This window comes from Leopardus geoffroyi, chromosome C1, assembly GCF_018350155.1.
Source record: "Leopardus geoffroyi isolate Oge1 chromosome C1, O.geoffroyi_Oge1_pat1.0, whole genome shotgun sequence".
Lineage (NCBI taxonomy): Eukaryota > Metazoa > Chordata > Mammalia > Carnivora > Felidae > Leopardus > Leopardus geoffroyi.
The window spans coordinates 64,936,274-64,956,273 of record NC_059328.1 but is presented as its reverse complement, the minus strand read 5'-3'; the positions used below and the strand labels follow the sequence as shown (position 1 = coordinate 64,956,273).

Genomic DNA, 20,000 nt, shown 5'->3' with positions numbered 1-20,000 from the left:
AAGACCATCAGAAAACCCAGCCAACTGGGTCATGCTATCTAACTTCATAATAGCTTCTAATGCTTCTGGGTAAATAGATTCCTCTTTTGCTGATACCAAATAGAATGTCCATGGATGGATTCTATTATTTCCCCATTGTCCTCAAATCTTCAAACACATTCTTCAAACATATTCTTACTCTTACAAGTATTTTTTTAAACATTTTTATTTATTATTGAGAGACAGAGCATGAGCATGGGAGGGGCAGAGAGAGGGGGAGACACAGAATCTGAAGCAGGCTCCAGGCTCTGAGCTGGCAACACAGGGCCCGACACAGGGCTTGAACTCACAAACTGTGAGATCATGACCTGAGCCAAAGTGAGATGCTTAACTTATTGAGCCACCCAGGTGGCCTTCTTACAAGTATTAAAAAAAATATTTATTTATTTTTGAAGAGAGAGAAAGAGTGCAAGCAGGGGAGGGGCAGAGAGAGAGAGAGAGAGAGAGAGAGAAAGAGAGAATCCCAAGCAGGTTCCATGCTGTCAGCACAGAGCCTGATGTGGGGCTTGAACCCACGAACCTTGAGATCATGACCTGACCCAAAATCAAGAGTCAGATGCTTAACTGACTGAGCCACCTGGGAGCCCCTTCTTACAAGTATTTTTAACTCTCCTGTTCATTACAAAGGTGAAGGTTATCTTCTTTTCTTAACATTTTCAAAACATATCTTTTGTTCTCCATCCCTCCTTTCTTTTGTTTGGAAGACTATTTCATACAACTATTTAGCTGATGGCTAACTTCTCTGCTTTGGCTACCCGTTTAGCACCTTGGCGTTTTCCTTAACAGCACTTTTCACAGCATAATGATTCTCTTTCTCATCTATCTACCTGCCATTTATTTAAGCCTGTCTTCCATATTTGACTCTATGGTTCACAAACCTGGGCTATGGGTATATTTTGCTCACTATGGTGCCCGAACACAATGCCTGAATCATAATAGACACTTCATAATCATGGCTAAAAGAACACATTGTTTCTATTTATTTTTTATTTTATTTTAATCCCAGTAGAGTTAACATAAAGCGTTATGTTAGTTTCAGGTGTACAATATAGTGATTCAACAATTCCACAAATCATCCAGTGCTTGTCATGACAAATGTACTCCTTAATCCCCATCGCCTATTTCACCCATCCCACCCCCCGACATAGACATAAATTATTTAATGATGAAAGGATCCCCTCCTGCCTGCTCCAAGAACTTGCTCCTCTTTCCTGTCCACTGTAAATGTATTCCTCTCAGTTGGCACCATCTTGTCTCTCTTCTGTGTAACAACAGGCTCGTTTCTTCCCAATCCAAATGAAAATATTTCTACCGTTGTCTGCATCCTCTAGTTATTTTTATATTCTTTCCTATTTTTTCAGTATCCTAAAACTGCCCGTTTCCATTTCCCTCTCTTTTACTGACTCCCTGTCCTCTTGCATACCACCCTCCTACTCTCGTCACTCTCTGAAGTTGACCTTTTATAGTTCAACAGTGATTGCATAATTGTCATATCATTTAATGATCTTCCCCTAGTCTTTACTACTTTTGACCCTTTAGTAGCATTTAACACCACTGATAAACATCCTGAAATTCACTCTTCCCGTGGCCTCCAGGACACAAAGTTTGCCCACATTCTCTTCCTTCCTCTGCCAGGCTGAAGCTCACGGAAAGTAGAAAGTGCTTTATTTTTATTGGTATCTCCACAGAGCTTTGCATGGTATCACAGGCAATTGTGAAAGAGGGCCAATGACTAGGAGCCTTATGGTCCCATAAAAGTGACAACTCTATTTCCTTTCATGTAAAAGGAACACTGGACCAAAGGACTCAACTTCCAGGTTTATATCTCATACCTTTACCTAGACAGATGACTTTGACCAAGTCACTTACCCTCTTGGACTTCAACCTCGTTAATTACAAATTAGGGAACAGCACTTTTATATTGTGATACTATTTTAACATCTTTGAAGATGGGTAGTCCTCACAGTTATAGCTTGTGAAGGTATCAAACATCTTTTGCAAATCAAACTATTCTATTTTTATATAGTCATCAGAATTGTTAAAAAAAATCTATTAGATTTCTATCCCTTGAAGTATTTCTTTCTCCCTAAGTGAAAATGTGCTCTGAGGTTGGGTTTAGGTTTTGCGACTGAGTGATTCCTTTCACAGAAAAGCCAGCATTCCATCAGATCATGAACTGACTGTGCCCTAGGAATGATCTCCAAACACTGTTGGCCTATGAGTCACTTTCAATATTCTGTATTCGGGATGAGCTGTATCACCATGCTGAGTTTCACCAGGCTGTTGCTGAGAACAGACTCTGTCTGACTAAAAGCAATTAAGAAAAATAGATCCTTATCCTCTAAGACAACATCTCTATTAGTTCTGAAATGCACTGCTGCTTCAGGTTATTTGGTGAATAGGATAAGATATGCCAGTGATAGGGTCAACTGCAGGTTATATGGAAGAACTTTACATGTGACTGTGAACTTCTTGATGGCAGGCACTGTGCCTTATGTATCAGTGCGTGGTGTATAGGGGTAGTTGTTAGATTGGTGAATGAATGAATAAATTGATGGTACACAATCTGAGAGTTTCAAGGAGAAGGAGGTAGCCCTGTACATGACATTAGGAGTTAGGAGACTTTGGTTCTAGGCCATTCCTGCATTGAACTAGCTGAGTGATCCTGGGAGATCTTGGGAGATTTTGCCTCTTTGAATGCTAGCTTCCTTGTCTTTGAATTGAAGAGTCTGGATTAATGTTTTTTTTTCTTTCTCTATGTGTGTTTTAATACTCTTCCTTAATATCCAAACTCCCTGTCCAAGGTGCTTCTCCCTGAGGAAGGATAATTTGTCCCCACTGTTTTGAACTTAAGAGTTCCCAAGTGTTTTGGCCAATGAAATGTGGGGAGAGGTGGATGTGCATCATATTTAGACAGAGATTTTTATAGCCAGTACATGGTTTTCTATGTTTTTTTTGTCCCCTTTCCATGAAACTATCAATGTTTCAGATAGTAGGGGTTACCAGAGTGAAGCCCAGTCAACTGCTGATGAACATGTAGCATTGGTCCAGAACAAGAAGAGGAAGAGGAGAAAGAAGAAACATCTTTGTTGTTCTATACTACAGAGATTTTTAGTTGGGCTTAACAGCATAACCTCGCTTCTTCTGACTGATGCTTTCCCAAACTTGACTGTGTAGCAGAATCACCTAGGGTATTGAAAACATTCCTGTATCAGTAGGTCTGTGAACCACTGGGGTTGAAGCCTGGGAAATTATAGTTTTAGAAAGTTCCCCAGGGAAAGCATAAAGATATCTGCAACTTACTTTGAAATGTGTAAGAAAAAAAAAAGACATTGATGGCTGGGCAAAGGGATGGATAGAAGGACAGATATGTGATAGAACAAGTTACAGTAAAATGTTACTGGCAGAAATTAGGTGGTGGTTGTACAAGTGTTCACTGTAACATTCTTTCAGCTTTGTTGAATGTTTGAAATATTTTCATAATAAAACAAGATGATATTTAAAAAATTCCCCAGGTGATTCTGATGATTAACCCAATCTGGAATTTCTAGACTAGATAGTCTTGAAGGAAATTTGCTGTGAACTCCCCAGTGGTCGCTGCATTGAGTCTTGGTTGATCTTTCCTTTAATATTTACAGTGAAATAATGCTGACATAATGGTTCTATTGTGAATGAAGGCTTGTTACAATCACTAACAAAAATCACTAATAAAAATCCTTGTCAATAGCAGGGCCAACCTCTCTCTTGCAGATGAAGGAAACTTTTGTTTTCTCAGCATCAAGACCGAGAGAACAGGAAGGGGGACTGTGGCCTATTTTGTACCAATGAAATGGTTCAGACATGTCTGAGAAGTCACTGCAGACTATTCAGATAAAGGTGTCTGGTTCACAGTGCTTTTGCTTGATATTTGATCTAGTGGGTATCTGTTCCTTTTTTTTTTTTTTGATAGTTTTATTTATTTTTTATTATTTTTTTAATATATGAAATTTATTGTCAAATTGGTTTCCATACAACACCCAGTGCTCATTCCAAAAGATGCCCTTTTCAATACCCATCACTTACCCTCCCCCATCAACCCTCCCACCCCCATCAACCCTCAGTTCTCAGTTTTTAAGAGTCTCTTATGCTTTGGCTCTCTCTAGTGGGTATCTGTTCTATTAGTATTCTTTTTTAATGTTTAGGAATCACTACCTTGGTGCATGCTATTTCCTCTCACCCAAAACCTGAACCTTCCTTGTCTTGTCTCTTTGGAAGAGCTAGAGTCATTTAATCCTTATAATAGCTATTTGAAGTAAATGTTATTTATAACCTTATTGTACAGGTTAAAAATATTTGCCCAAGGGCCCCCTGTGTCTTGGTAACTGCTAAGCTCTACAGTGTCTCATATGTAAGGCCACTCTGGAAATTAAATAGACTTTGCTGTTCAGAAATACACCACACAGTGTTTAGTTAACCAGAAGCTAGGCTTCCATAATGGCCCCATAGAGTTGCCAGTTGACGTCCAGTTAATTATTGCATCAAACATGCTCACACTAAACCCCATCACTGTTTATCTAAAATTCAAATGTAACTAGTTGTTTTGTATTTTAATTTGTTAAAACTAGCAACCCTATCAGCCCCACCACTTATTAACCTGGAGACTTTACAGACATGATTTCATCTCTCTTGTGACAAGCTGAAAAGTCAACGATTCTGCCATTCACAGAATCTACCATAGGCACAGAAAGACAATGTGAAATGTCTAGTTAACACAAGACTCTGGAATTGGATGCCATGACTCTCATTCTTCCATAGAATTGGATGCCATGAATCTAGCTCTTACACAGAGACAAGACAAGGAAGGTTCAGGTCTTGGGTGAGAGGAAATGGCATGCACCAAGGTGATTCCTGTAAATGTTTTCACCACACGATGCTGTGAACTCCTATAGCTCTTAGTACAAACCAATTTCCATCCTAAATTCATATCCAACCTAATCCCATCTCTATCCCAACCACATCCCCATGCTTACACCAACTCCATTCCATCCCACCCCCATCTCCATCCCAGCCCCATATCCATTCTAACTCCATCTCCAAAGACAGAGACAGGATTTCCAACCTGCTCATGAGAAAATACTACTAAAAAACTGGTCCTTTTCTTCTTCACCCAGAGGTCTCTAGGGCCTGTTGCAGACCTGACTCACCAAGCTTATAAACTAGAGCCTTCCAAAAGCTGTTTCAGTCAGGATTTTTGTATTTAGGCCTCTAAATTCTGAGAATTCATTGTTCTAGAGTACTCTGCCTCTTCCAAATTCATCTTAAACTTATCAAGCCACCGTTTTTCCTCTTTTGCAGTCCACCTCATGCTGGGATCTTAGGCATGCATTAAGCGAATATAGTAGGTAATTTACAAACTCAGCCTCTCCTTTCTACATTTCCTTCTTTCTCTTTCCTTCTTTTAAAGAAAATGATTTTTCTCTGTCAAAGAAATATATGCTCCTTACTGAAGATTTAAATAATTTGGAAAAGCAAAAAGAAGAAAAGTCTCCCATAATCCTACTTCCCAAAGGTAACTGCCAGAAATACATTTTGTTTTATTTCTTTGCAGCTTTTTTTCTACTCGTGGTTTTCTGGTTCATTTTTCACTGGGAATCTGTCTCCGCTGACATTTCTCCTCTTTGGGCTTCTGTATTCTCATCTGAAAACAAGCTTGTTGGACTAGGTAAATTCCAAGGCCATTTCCAGCACTACCACTCCATGTTTTTGTCTTTGTCAGAGAATTCAGAGAATATTTGTACTTGCAGTCTATTTATGTACTATAAAAGGAAGTGAGGATATTTAAGACCGGTAGGGACGTTTGTGGTGGATGTTAGTTGGATTATGTCTGGGGTTTTGTGTTCAATTTTGGACCAAATCACGGAAATTGGAAGTCTTATATGCTGTGATGGGAATATAAAATTGGTATAATCTTTCTGAAGGGCAATCTGGTAATATAAGTCAAAAGTCTTAAACTTTTTTATGTCAGTGGATTTATTGTAAGGGGAAAAATCACTGTTTAGTTACATAGATATTCATTACAGAATTTTTAATTAAAGCAAAAAACTGGGGGAAAATGCATGACAATAGGAATAAACTGAATAAATTATAGTGATTCAAAGGAATAGTGTACATGGTCATTAAAATGATGTATTGAAAGAAGACAGATACAAATACATACAGAATGATTCCATTTATATAAAACTCAAAAATATCTATGGTATTCCTTGCGGGGGGAAGTGAATAGAAGGGGGGCAAGGAGCATTCCGGGATGTTGGTAATGTTCGATTTCTTGATCTGCATGTGGATAAGATGAATGTGTCCACTCAGGGAAAATTTATTAAGCTAAACACTCATGATTTGAGTGCTTTCCTGTTTTTCTGTTTCAGTTCAATTGCAAGAAAACTTTAAGATACAACATTGTATATTCAGCTCTACAATCTTGGAAAGGCCCTTAAGATATTTTGTTAAGTATAAAAAGTAGGTTTTAGAGTTGCATGATCTAATTTTGATGAAAAATATATATTTTAAAAAATACATACATAGAAAAACATTAAGAGGGATATAAATCAAAATCTTAATAATACTCATTGTTAAGCTCTGGGATTTTGGGTGATTTGCCATTGCTAATACATGTTTTCTAGAATAAAGACATGTTATTTTTTATAAATAAATATAAAGTCCTGAAATTAAAAAAAAATTCTAGTAATCTGTTTTGGGAGAGATTTTGGCTGCATGTATCCTAACAGAAGAGAGGGAGTGGGAAATGATGAAAGTAGAGCAAGTTCATCAAGGGCAGTTTTTCCCTTCTGGTGCTTCCTGTCTGTTCACCAGCCCTGGACTCATCCTTGGTCAATATCACATTATTTCTCAGCATCCAGGGCTTCCATGGTTTGGTCCATCTTCTTCCTGTTCCTGGGCCATGAAGGGCATATTCCTACTACTGTAATTTGTTCCCTACTCAAAATCTCCCTTTTTGGGATCCTTCTCTCTTCAGCCTTCTCTCAAGCCTAGGGGATCCCATCCATTCTCTGAGGCTCTCCTTGGTTCTCAGCTTCCCCAGGAAGGGGCTCCCATCCATTCAGCCATTGTGCTTTCTTTGTCTTCTAATCCCTGCTAATACTGACTAAATAGTTCCTTTGTCAGTTAACTGTACACTGTCTTGTATTAGTTTTAAAGTTTTTATAAGCATCAATTCTTGCTTCATCAAATAGATTATAATCCCCTTGAGGGATGGGAACATTAAAAATAAAAAAAAAATCCTCCTTTTCTTGCTTTCCTTTTCTTGCATCTTCAATGACAGTTTAACAAATCAACTCTAGTCTATATTCCCTTCTTTGAATGATGGTAACTCATAATCAGTACCATCAAGGTCAATGATTTTCTAGCTATTTGTTTCGTATTTTGTTTCCTGGCATCTATGCCAGTTACCTGGTGGTGGACTGGAACTTGATTCTGATATGGAAGTTACATGCTACCTTACTCAGCAAAATTTACCAAAGGCATGAATTTTTTTATTTTGTTTTTGTGGGAAAGGGCCAGGAAGACATTATAAAGACTCCATATTGATTTTTTAGGACCCATCCAGAGGAAGAGTCTTTTAGTTATGGTTGGTTCTTAAAAATGGCCAAGCCCTCTGCTGTTATCTTTATGACTTTGAGATGGTTATTGGTAGAAGACAAGTTAACACATTTACTTCTCTGACAACGAAGTCTTTATATCTTCCATTCCATTTCAATCCATTCATTCATTTTTTCTAAAGATATGTATCAAATGCCTACTAAGTGCCAGGTATCCTGATAGGTGCTATAGAAAGAAGAAAAAAAAAAAAAGAAAAAGAAAAGAAAGGGCATGGTCTCTGTCTTCTAGGAAATTTAGTAAAAACTATTCTCCAATCAATGGCCATCACTGCCTTCAAGAAAGTGGTCAGTGGAAGGGGTCTCCAGGAGTAGACTCTAGGAGACTTTTGGCTGGACTCAGCCAGGTTTCTCACTTCTTAATATTCTCTTACTCTCTCAACAACAAATGTTGGAATGAGAGGCTGTCTCAGAGCTTGCCTCAATGGGTCCACCCAGACCAAGTTGAGGGTTTCCAAGAAAAATAAGACTGTGTTCTACTTGGGGCTCTGTCCATGCCAGCTTTCCATGCTTTTACTATAAGAGTTAGTCCATTCAGGGAAATATGTAATTGGACCAAATAAGTTCCTTCCACTTTACACTGAGGTCACTTGGCTGGCATGGATGGGCAGGTGTGTGGCATTGACATGGTGATCCATTTTCTGGTAGAAGGCATTCCTCAAAGCAAAGTAGAACCATGAGGAACACTGACTTCAGAGGCAGTGCCGCAGACAATATGAAAAAAAAATCAACTGGGTCACAGGACTATGTCCTGTTAACACAAAACAGCTCCACTCAGTTATAAGAGGAGAGTCTTTCATTGCCATGACCACCTAATGGTTGGTTTAAATATGTTTCATTTACAACTATAAAGATGCTCTGAGACTCTTGGTTCTCGAGTCTAGAGAAAAATGAGAGGGAAATACTTTGGGAATGTTACATTTGGAAAAGCCAAAACAGTTACTGCCCCTTTAATCGCTGGCTTGTTATTCTGCTTTATGCCTCAAGGCTAAATACAGCATCCTACAGTAAAATCTGTGTTGTGTTGTAACCAACTGCAAGAAGGTGTCTACAAGAGGAAATGGCAGTCAAAAGGCAGGTGTAAGCCCAAGGCCTAAGAGATACTTTCCCACTTCAACTTGTCTTGATCCCAGCCAACCACAGTTGCTCCAGGTAAAACACTGCATAACAGGTCAATCCCTTAAGGGAATGTATAATTTTAACAAGTGACACCAGAAACAGATAGATGAACACCCAACCTTTTAACCTGTCATACATCCCCATCCTGGAGGTATCCTTTCCTCATTCCAAGGCACTTCTGATCCTATCCTAGCTGTCCCCCCTCCTTTCTCAGGATCCTCTCTTTTTTATTGGCTGTCTCTCCTCACTAACCATATAATAGTTGTAGTAATAGCTAATGCTTGTTGAATATATACTAGGAGCGCTGTGACATGTGTTAACTCATTTCATTCTCACATCAACACTATGACCTAGATAAAATCATTACTTTCACATGACAGGTGAGAAAACTGAGGAAGAGTGGGTGTAAGAGTGTTGCCCAAGGTCAGAGTGGAGCTGGCATGTGAACTCAAGTAGGTCACACACTTATCTAGATGGTTTACTGCCTCTCTCTATATATACAAATATGTTTGACTCTCTCATACCCACTTTTGACCTTTCCCTTAGTTACTGCCCTAAGTCTTTGCTTTCTCTCAGAGTCAAATTTCTCGCAAGTATAGTCTAAATGTATCCTCACTTCCTCACCTCCCATTTGCCCCTCAGCCAGCTGGCTTTACTACTTTCTGTTCCACTGGAACTGCTCTCACCAAAGTCACCAGTAATTCTGCGGTTGCCAAACCTAACAGACAATTCTCATTGCTTTTTACTTAACTTTTCCGACATGGAAACTCTCTCCTCCCTTGCTTTCTGTGACACCATTTGCTCTTGATATTCTGCTTTTCTTGCTGTTCTCTCCTCCTTTGGCTCTGGCACAGGTGTTTCCCAGACTCCTGGTCTCAGCCTTCCTCCATGCTCACTGTCCCTAAGCTCCCTGGCTGATCCCTTGCACATGCATGGTTTCACTGCCATTGATATCCTGGTGAATTCTACATCTGTGTCTACAGCCACAACTTGTTATTTTGGGTACTGGATTTCAAAACCCTCTTGTTTAATGACGTTAACTGATGGATGTCTCATTAGCATCTCAATCTTTTTTTTTTTTTTTTTTAGCATTTCTATCTTAAACTGTGTGAACACATTTCATCACTTTCTCAAAACCCATTTCTTCTCCACATTCCTTATATCCTTGAATGACACCTCCATTCACCTGGTCATCTAAACTAGCCACTTCTTTAAAAAAATTTTTTTAACATTTATTTTTTGATAGAGAGAGAGAGAGAGAGCACGCGCGAGGGGCAGAGAGAGAAGATAGGGAGACACAGAATTCGCAGCAGGCTCCAGGCTCTGAGCTGTCAGCACAGAGCCTGATACAGGGCTCAAACCCATGAGCCCTGAGATCATGGCCTGAGCCAAAGCTGGACACCTAACCAACTGAGCCACCCAGGAGCCCCTGAACTAGCCATTTCCGAGTCATGCTAGTTTTCTTCTTGTTCGCCCGAACAAAATGGATCTTTACGTCCTGTTGATTCTATTTTCTAAGACCTTTTGGATCTGTTTCTTCTTTTCCACTTCAACTGATTCCTTGTTCCTCACCTGCATGACCATCCATCTGACCTCCTAGCTGGCCTCCCTACTGCAGCCTAGGCTCCCTCTCATTGCTTCCAGAGTGTGTTTTCTGAAATCCAAATTTGGTGACATGTGACAGAATAAAAGCCTTGACAGCTCCCCATTGCTACAGGCTGAAGTTTATATTTGTTAGCCTTGTGTTCTCAGCCTTTCATGCCCTGGACCCTGAGTCTGTTTCCAGCTCTGTCTCTCACCACTTCCTGCCCCCTCGCCTCTGAGGCTTTCTCTTGCACGCTTGTTCCCTCTCCTTGCCATGGACTCCAACTTTTTTTCCACTTACCACTTGGCCAATTCCTTTTCTTTCTCAGGACTCAGCTCTGATGTCCCCTTTTACCCCTGCATGCCCACTTTATTCTTTCTTTCCATTACTTATGTTGCTGCCACTGCATGTACTGTACCAAGCTGTGCTGTTTGTTTGCTCCCTCCCTACAACATGAGCTCCTTGAGATTAGGGAGCCTCATCTTTCATCTTTGTATGATGAGGCCCATCATTTTGCTGATATATAGCAGAAACTCAATAAAAATCAAATGAATTAATGAAAATTACCCAAAGGAGTATATAGCTAATGGAAAATTTTAATATAGCAGTGAGAGAATATTTTTATCATTAGGGAATTGTATACAGCCCCCTGGAAGTCTGTAGATCCCCTGGCCTAGGCTATTTTTTCCCTCTACCTCTAAACTAAGCCATTGTTTGAGATCAATATGTGGTCCAGGTACTCTATCCAACCCACAAAGAAAATCTCAAAAGCACTAGGTTCCTTCAGATGTATCCAGAATCACATTCTCAAACACTTGCTCATTGTTGCCCTTGGCTCTCTGAAATACTTTTGGTAATGCTCATAAAAAAGATACCCACGATATGCCTTCTTAGTAAAAGATGCAGTGTGTATTTCAAAATTGATGTGCTTTGGGTGGGTGGGGCAGTGTTCAGAATGGTTCACATACTTTTATGGCTTCAAATTGTTTCCTGTTTTGAAGTTATTATGGAATTGCAAATAATTGGCAGAAACATGCTGAGGCACACAGAGGACTATTTCACCAATATTCATTTGATGTCTTATTATTTTGTCTTTGCTTTCAGACATCAATAGCTAGATATACAAGAACAAAGTAAAATAGAAAATTGGGGCATTTATTCAAATAATTATGGCAAGCTCTTCCCCCACCCACAATACTCCCACCTTCTCTCCTTACTACATATCTGTATACACTTTTAAATCGTGGGCTTTGAAGTCTGAGAAACTGGGTGTGAGTCCCATTTTTTAACAGTGTAACCTTGGGAAGTTCCTTAACCTTCTGAGTTGCTACTTCTTCATCTGTAAAATGGGGAAAAACATGAGTACTGGTGATTGGTGTGAGAAATAAATAAGATAATATGTAAAAAGGCAGCACAGTACCTAGAACATAGTAAGTGACCAGTATATGTTAGTTTTAATACTATTATTAGGTAATTAAAATAAATATTTTGGGGGTAGAAGATGAAGACTTTGACTTTTTCAGTTGCCTTCATACTTCACTTCCTTGGGGCTATGTCTCTGTTGCACATGCTTCCAATTAAGAGAATAGTTATCAACGTATCAACTCACTGGCTGCTCAAATTTGGGGTGAAAAGAAAACAAATATCATTTTGCCATTTTAAAAGAAATCCAGAGAGGCTAAGGGATTGGGCCAAGGGCACACAGAGGTTAGATATAAACACAAGGTTTGGGTAGTCTCTCATTTCCAGTGCTGGGTCCTTCTAAAGTCTGTACCATTGGTCATGCTTAGTGGGTCTCAGAACAAGCAAAAGAAGCTTTCAGTGAGTCAGACCTGGAGATGTGCTTTTGAGTGAACAGGTTGAGAAACTCAGTCTTCACCAGGTGACTCTGTTGGTAAGTTAATGGTGCTTCCAAAAAGATTTCAAGAAATGGGTAGGGAGACGATGTATATGATGGTGTGAGGTCTCCAAACACTTTTCCTTGGTAAAACTCATTTACTTGGGCACTTTTCCGTTTAGCAATAATTGGCCCGTCTGGATGACTGAATTGACTCAGCAACATTCCCTTCTTGAGGAAATCATTTAAAAAAAAACACGGAAAAATCCCTGTGCTTCTGCCATGTCATGCAGTATTCCAAGGATTGTTTAATGTCTTTTTGAATCCCATAGTTCTTTAAGCATAGTAAGCCTTTTGTAGAGGTTTGGTCTGGTTAAATGAAGAAAATGTTTTGTTCCAGTTCAACATTACTTAGAGCATTTTTGTAGTGAAAAGGTTTATGTAATTAAGTAGTGTGAGGAATAAGCTTAAGAATCCCCCAGGCTTACACCAATGGGTTAACAAGGTATAAAGAAGTACAAAGCCATAGGATGTTCATACTCGAGTTTGGGTAAACAAAATAGGGAGGTGCAAAGGCACCCAATACATAGGTATATGAAATAAGTAAGATTAGGTATTCCGGGTGGATGTGACCCCCAATTTAGTACTATAGCAGAAAGCTGCTTTCACAGGAGGGAAGGACCAAGTTAGGTAAACAGGTAAATTGGGCTATAGACTCCTGTGCTGCAGATGAAGCAGCCCAAAGTGGAGATGATTAATAAAAGAAAAAGTGCCTTGTTATTTCCTACCTGTCTCATCCCCTAAGCTAGCTAAGATAAACAGGTTATTTGTCTTACCTGTCTCATCCCCTAGGCTAGCTAAGATAAACAGAGGTGGTGCCTCATGTCTGCTGTAAACAACCTTCTGCTCGACTGCCTGGCACCAATATTTTGTTTTGTATGAACCCAAACCCCTAACCCTGAATATCTTCAAGACTCCCTTTCCTTCATGTCCACAAGTTAATGTTCACAGATTCATTGTCTCTTTGTGCATGTCTATTGCCATGTTTTTAAGCCTTCTGATCCTAATAAAAAATGGGGCAAGGACCCTTATTTGGGCCTCTTATCTTTTCAAGGCATTAGCCATCTCTTGCTTTTCCTCCTGCATCCCGCTCTTTTGCTGGCCAAAAGAGAACTTCAGACTTAGAGTCTATGACAAAGTAGGTTCATTGTTAGCACACAATGCCTACATTTCTTCAACATCAGAAAGATATCCCATTGGTTTGTAAATGCATTTGAGGCTCTCTTAGAAAGTGGCCCAATGTCTCTCTTCCTTTACTCTCTCATCCTGAATGGTCTGGACTTTGAAAATACAGGTTTTAGGCCAGGAGAGTGCATGCCCTCATGGGAGAAAGAGCTGTGGCAATCATGTGTCTGTGTCCAGAGCAGAACTCTGATGTTTCAGTTAGGGCAGAGCACAGGCTTGGTGGTCAGATGGAAACATATTTCTTTATGTGAACCCAGCCTAGCTGATTAGCTACCTTTTTCATTTTAGAAACTCAGTAGTTTAGAAACTACTCAGTTTAGAAACTGAGTTTCAGTTAAGAAACTCAGTCAAATCTCATCTGAGTTTTCTTAATCTAATCTAATGATTTTTGATAACCATGATAGTCAATTTTCTGCTATAGACTGAATGTTGGTGTCCCCTCCAAATCTATGTTAAATCCTAGGGCCCAATGTGATGGTATTAAGAGGTGGGACTTTGGAAGGTGATTATATTACAAGGGTGGAACCCTTATGAATAGGATTGGTGGCCTTTTAAAAGAGGCCCCAGAGAGCTCCCTCACCTCTTCTGCCATGTGAGGTTACAAGCAAAAGATAGCTGTCTATGAGTCAGGATGCAGGACTTCATCAGACATCAAATCTGCCAGGGCCTTGGTCTTGGGCTTCCCAGCCTCCAGAACTGTGAGAAATGAGTTTCTGTTGTTTATAAGCCACCCGACTATGGTATTTTGTCATAGTGACCTGATGGGACTAACTCAAGTTCAAAGTTCAATCTCCAATGTCAGGGCTATTCTCCCACCTGGAGGGTTTTCTTCACCTTTCCTCCAGTCCACTGCTGTTGATCCTGGAGGTCACCCTTTCCACCTCCATCCAGGCCTTGCTTTGGAGTCTCCTGTGGGTCCTCCTGATACATTCTCCTTTGCCTACCTCTGACTAGCACCCAGCCTTTCCTTTCAGGCATCCCTCATACACTGGCTACCCAGAAACATTCAGAATTTTTCCAGGCCTACAGCAGCCCAGAGAAATGGACTTTCAGTAGATGTACCCCTTTACCCCTGACCCCTTGCTCACATTTGTGAGGTTATTTGCTTTTGAAAGGACCAGTGAAAAACAAGGCACAAAAAACTATTTTCTCCTCTAACATTTTCCAAATGCGAAGTCTATAGTTTCATATACCTGCTTAACATAACCCCTTCCTCAATTAGTCCTAGGGTGGTGGTTCTCAAAGTGTGGTCCACAGATGTTGGGGGGTCCTCCATTTTCTTTTTTTAAAAATTTAATTCAAGTATAGTGAACATACAGTGTTATATTAGTTTCAGGTGTACAATATAGTGATTCAAACACTTCCATACAACACCTGGTGCTCATCCAAACAAGTGCCCTCCTTAATCCTCATCACCTATTTCACCCTTCCTCCCCCCCATCTCCCCTCTGGTAACCATCAGTTCTCTATAGTTAGAGTCTGTTTCTTGGTTTCTCTCTCTCTCTCTCTCTCTCTCTCTCTCTCTCTCTCTCTCTCTCTCTCTCTCACTTTCTTTCTCTCTCTCTCTCCCTTTTCATTTGCTCATTTGTTTTGCTTCTTAAATTCCACAGATGACTGAAATCATATGGTGTTTGTCTTTCTCTGACTTATTTTGCTTAGCATAATACTCTCTAGCTCCAACCACGTTGTTGCAAATAGCAAGATTTCATTCTTTTTTATGTCTGAATAGTATTCCATGGTGTGTGCTAGTGTATATACACTACAACTTATTCTTTTTTATTTTTTATCAGAGAGAGAGAAGAGAGAGAGCTCGAGCGGGAGAGAGGGGCAAAGCAGAGAGAGAGAAAGAGAGAGAGAGAGAGAGAGAGAGAGAGAGAGAGAGAATGAATCTTAAGCAGGCTCCACACTCAGCATGGAGCCAGACATGGGGTTCAACCCATGACCCTGGGATCATGACCTAAGCCAAAATCAAGAGCCAGAGGCTTAACCAACTGTGTCACTTAGGTGCCCCTACAGCACATCTTCTTTATTCATTCATCTATTGATGGACACTTGGGCTGCTTCCATAATTTGGCTATTGTAAGTAATGCTGCAATAAATATAGGGGTGCATGTATCTCTTTGAATTAGTGTTTTTGTATATTTTGGACAGTCCCTTATTTCCATTACAACACTTACAGGCTATTGCTTTTCACTAATGGTACAGAAGCAATTGTTACAAAACCACAGCATGCATCAAGACAGCTGCATTCAATTCTACTAGATCTATATTCATCACCATGAACTCACAGTAAAGTAAAAGGAAGAAAATGCCAGTGTTACCTAAAAATGTCCTTGATGAAGCAGTATAAAAGACTCATTTAATTTCAGCCCTTAAGTACATGTCATTTTAATATTTTGTGTGAAGTTTACACAAGGCACTTTAGCACACGTAGGTTAATGGTTTTCTTGAGGAAAAACATTATGATTGTTTGAGTTGCTTAACTAGTTGCTTTTTAAGCTAAAAACCATTTTTTATCTTCTGGAAGATGGGCTAGCAGATAAACTATGGGTTTTCACACTTGAGTATATGGCAGACACTTTCTTCTTCTTCTTCTTCTTCTTCTTCTTCTTCTTAATGTTTATTTATTTTTGAGAGAGACAGAGTACAAGTGGGCAAGGGAGAGAGAGAGAGGGAGACACAGAATCTGAAACAGGTTCCAGGCTCTGAGCTGTCAGCACAGAGCCCCATGCAGGGCTCGAACTCACAAATTGTGAGATCATGACCTGAGCCGAAGTCGGATGCCTACTCAACTGAGCCACCCAGGTGCCCTGGCAGACATTTTCTTGAAAAGAAATAAAATCAGCCTGTCACCTCAAGGACAGCAATTGGCAGCATTTGTTGCCAGTGATAAAACCCAACATTTCAAGCCCCAGATCCATCACTTATTAGTATATTATTTACCTTTCTAGCATCTTACCTGCAATGTCAGGATGGTGATAATCCATACCCCATACAGGGTACAATCATTAAATAAGATAACATTTATTTGTACAGTGCCTAGTGTGTGTTAAGTGCTCAATGAATGCTGGCTTCTCTTACAGCTGCATCAAGTTAAAACAATCAGTTTTGCTTTTCAGTTTTAATTTAACCAAATATGTGCATCAATATGAAACATGTTTCATCTGGGGTCCAAGTATTTTCTAAAGATTAAATTAATTCAAAATTCTTTGATAACACGGCAACAATGAAATGACATCAGAGCTATAGTGAAATAATGGCAGGGCATTAAAATATTGAGTTTTAAGCAAAAATTCTCATTTCTACAGTTTTCCATAAGGACATAAAGAGGACTAGTTTGCACAAGGTTAAAAATACACAAAATAACACTGAATATCATAAAAGTACCTCCCAAAGCTTACTACTTGAAAAGCAGTTTGTCAGTACTAATGCTAAGGTACACAAAGCCATCTGTGTCCTCGACATCCTGAAAGTTAAAGCCACAGAATGATGTCTTGACCATTATGCCATTAGTATCACATCTCGCCTGTAAAATCAGATGATTTTCCAAATTGAAGCACTTCTACCAAGGCTTTGGATAGGGATTAATGGGAATTCAGGTTATGACACATTTTGGGCATAGGCAGGCTATGAAAAGCACAGAAGGGAAAAGGAGGCCAAGATAGATTGGATAATAGCAAGATAATGATCAAGAGATTAAAAAAAAATAAAAAGAGAGAGAGAGAGAGAGGGAGGAAAAAAATGTACCAAAAAGGTTGTGAAAACTGTAGGAGCCTGTTAGTGGGACATAATGAGGCTCTTTAAGGGATATTTTTATATTATCCAACGAACTTTCCGTTTTCAGCAATGAATGAGCCCCAGTCTTGTACATAATGTACATTGGCATGGTTTTTATGTCTTGTGTGTGAACTACCAAAGTCCATCGAACCTTTTTCAATCCTTCTGATCACTGGCCTGATCCTGTGAGATCCCTTATCTATCCTGTGGAAGGTATTTCTTTATGAACAGCTACTGAGCTGTCTTCCTCATGAACAAAGGTAATATTCACACAACATTCAAAGGGCTAAGTAGATCCATCCTTGCCACTTTTCCTTTTGGTCCAGACAGTACACGTTCCCTGAATATGTTTTCCACTCAGATGGCGGTCGGTGCTATTAACTGCCCCGACTGAAAACTATTTTGCAAATGAATATGAAATTGCTCAGAGGTGGGGGAAGTTGGTGTTGCTTGTTTTGGGTGAGAGGGTAGCAGCTACAATGGAGTCAGGGCGTCGATTAGGCTCATAATTAACCTGAAAACTGTCCTGCCAGCAACAGCTACAGCAGCAGCAGCAACCTGCCTGTCAGTTCCAGTCCAAGAATTCCAACTGCTATTTCAGTTGTTATGGAAACTGGCCACACTGGTTCTTAAAGAATTCATTATTCCAACAAATATTTGTTTTCCTAAATCATTACAGGGTATCTAAATGAGTGATGCAGACACACACGATGGAGGAGCACACAGGAAGAAGGTGGTGATTAGAGATGTCACAGGGCTACAAGTTAAACCTGACCTTGGGGCATGATTAACTGGGGGAGAAGACATTTCAAGTGACAGGACTGGCAAAAGCAAGGGAAGTGGGGTTGGAGCCACAGACTCACATGAGGTTGGAGTGGGAGATGGGAAGGCACATTGAGGCCAGTGGGGAGAAAGCTTTGAAGGTCAGTCTGAAGAATTTGGACCTCTCTATAGACAAAAAGGAACTAGGATACTTTAAAGCAGAGGAGCAGTGCTTTAGGAATATTAATTTTTATCTGCAGACTAACAGCAAAGTTGTCAACCTGGTTTTTGGCTAATATTTCAATCCCACTTGTCTTGGTAGATGTCAAGACAATAATTTGAAAAGTGAAAAATTCAATCTCATCTCATATAGGGAATACCACACTTATTTCACTGAAACCAATGGACTCTTGTTTATTAAGACTCATCAAAACTGTTATGGGTGTGTCTATGACATCCTGAGTATTTTTACGAGCTTCAAATTGACCTGCAATAATACAGCCCCCAAATACCACTCTGCCATCTGTCAAGGAAGTGTTTAGAACTAAAGACTTAATTTTCAAGCAGAGTCCTAAATGCCCTAGAAGAACAATTATTTTTCCTCATACCACAGTGGTTTTTGCACCTTCTACTGCCTAAACAGTAACCTGAAGTCTTTAATAGAATAGTAACTGACCAGTAAGATAAAATATGGGAGAGTTGATTAATATAAGAAAAACCTTTATTCAGAGCAGCAGTTTTTAGACTGCAGTCTGTGGACGCTTGGGGATTTCAAGCTTTGCATGATGCCAAAGATTTTATATTGTGCTATTTGATTTTCTGAAGGGCACAGGACTTAGGTAAGCCAAGGTCTTTAGTTATACCTAGACAGATAGAAGTGATATTTGAAAATATATTTCGAAATTTAATTGCAAGTGCTAAACCACTGGTAACTCTGGAATAATATTATTGCCAGAGAAAATAACAACAATCACAAAACATGCTGTACTATTTTTAGAAGCTGTTTTTGGATCACATTATTAAAGACACAGATTTCTATGTGATAATAAAGGCTCATTCTTTGGATACTGAACATCAGGGTTAAGAGTCTCTCCTCTTCCTAATTTGGCCCCTAAGATAAAAGCTGAATATAATTCATTGTGTATGGCCTTGATGGCGAGAAAAGTGATTAAAGTTTATGTGGAAAGGGGAATTTTCTTTGCTATTAGGAGGATGAGTTTCTCTTCAGTAAGGAGTAGAAATAATTTACTTTTACTTTTTGAAAAGAATGTAAAAAGTGTGGCAAGAGTTCATCCAGTTCCCATGGTTAAGGTCAACAAGAGGCAAGCAGGTCAGAAACAGAACTCAGGTTGGGCTCAAGAATTCTCACTGCTTAAGACACGCACTTCCTCCTCCTCTCACCTCTGTTAATCCCTTCGGTTGCGTTGCCCGCTCTCCTCCTTCAGTTCCCTGCTTAAATATCACTTCTGTAGGAAAGCCTTGCCTGATCACTCTGATCACCCACTTCTACCCCAGACACTCAATCCAGGCTGTTCTGTCTCCTTAAGTTTGTGATAATAAGTCGATTAGTTCTTCTTTTCACCTAGGATGGAAGCTCTGTGATCCCTCACTGCCCAGAATGGGTCTAGGCCTCAGTATGTATGGGATGGAGGACTGAATGAGGGAGACAGTCCAGGGTAACAACCCACACAACTGTGTGGTGGAATGGGGCGAGCCCTGGGACGGGAAACTGCTGCCCTAGTCTCCTCTCTGCCACCAGTTGGTTGAATGACCTTAATCAAACCTCTTAAATCCTCTGGGACTCAGTTTCCTTATCTGACAATGAGGGAGACTTAGTGAGAGATTTCCAAGGAAACATTCCAACTTTAGGGTGCAAGATTCTAACTTTATATGATTATATTTCTTGGGTGCCGATAACCATTCTTTTTCCTACCCATCGAAGATGTGTGGGCCTTTTCATTATTTATGAATATGAATATAAATT

At 39.8% G+C, this 20,000-nt stretch overlaps 1 protein-coding gene across 4 annotated transcripts in view; it reads right to left on the bottom strand.

Annotated features, from left to right (window-relative positions):
- The window catches only part of AK5 (adenylate kinase 5), a 262,841-nt gene that overhangs the window by 49,987 nt on the left and 192,854 nt on the right, over window positions 1–20,000 (bottom strand). The window lies entirely within an intron of this gene.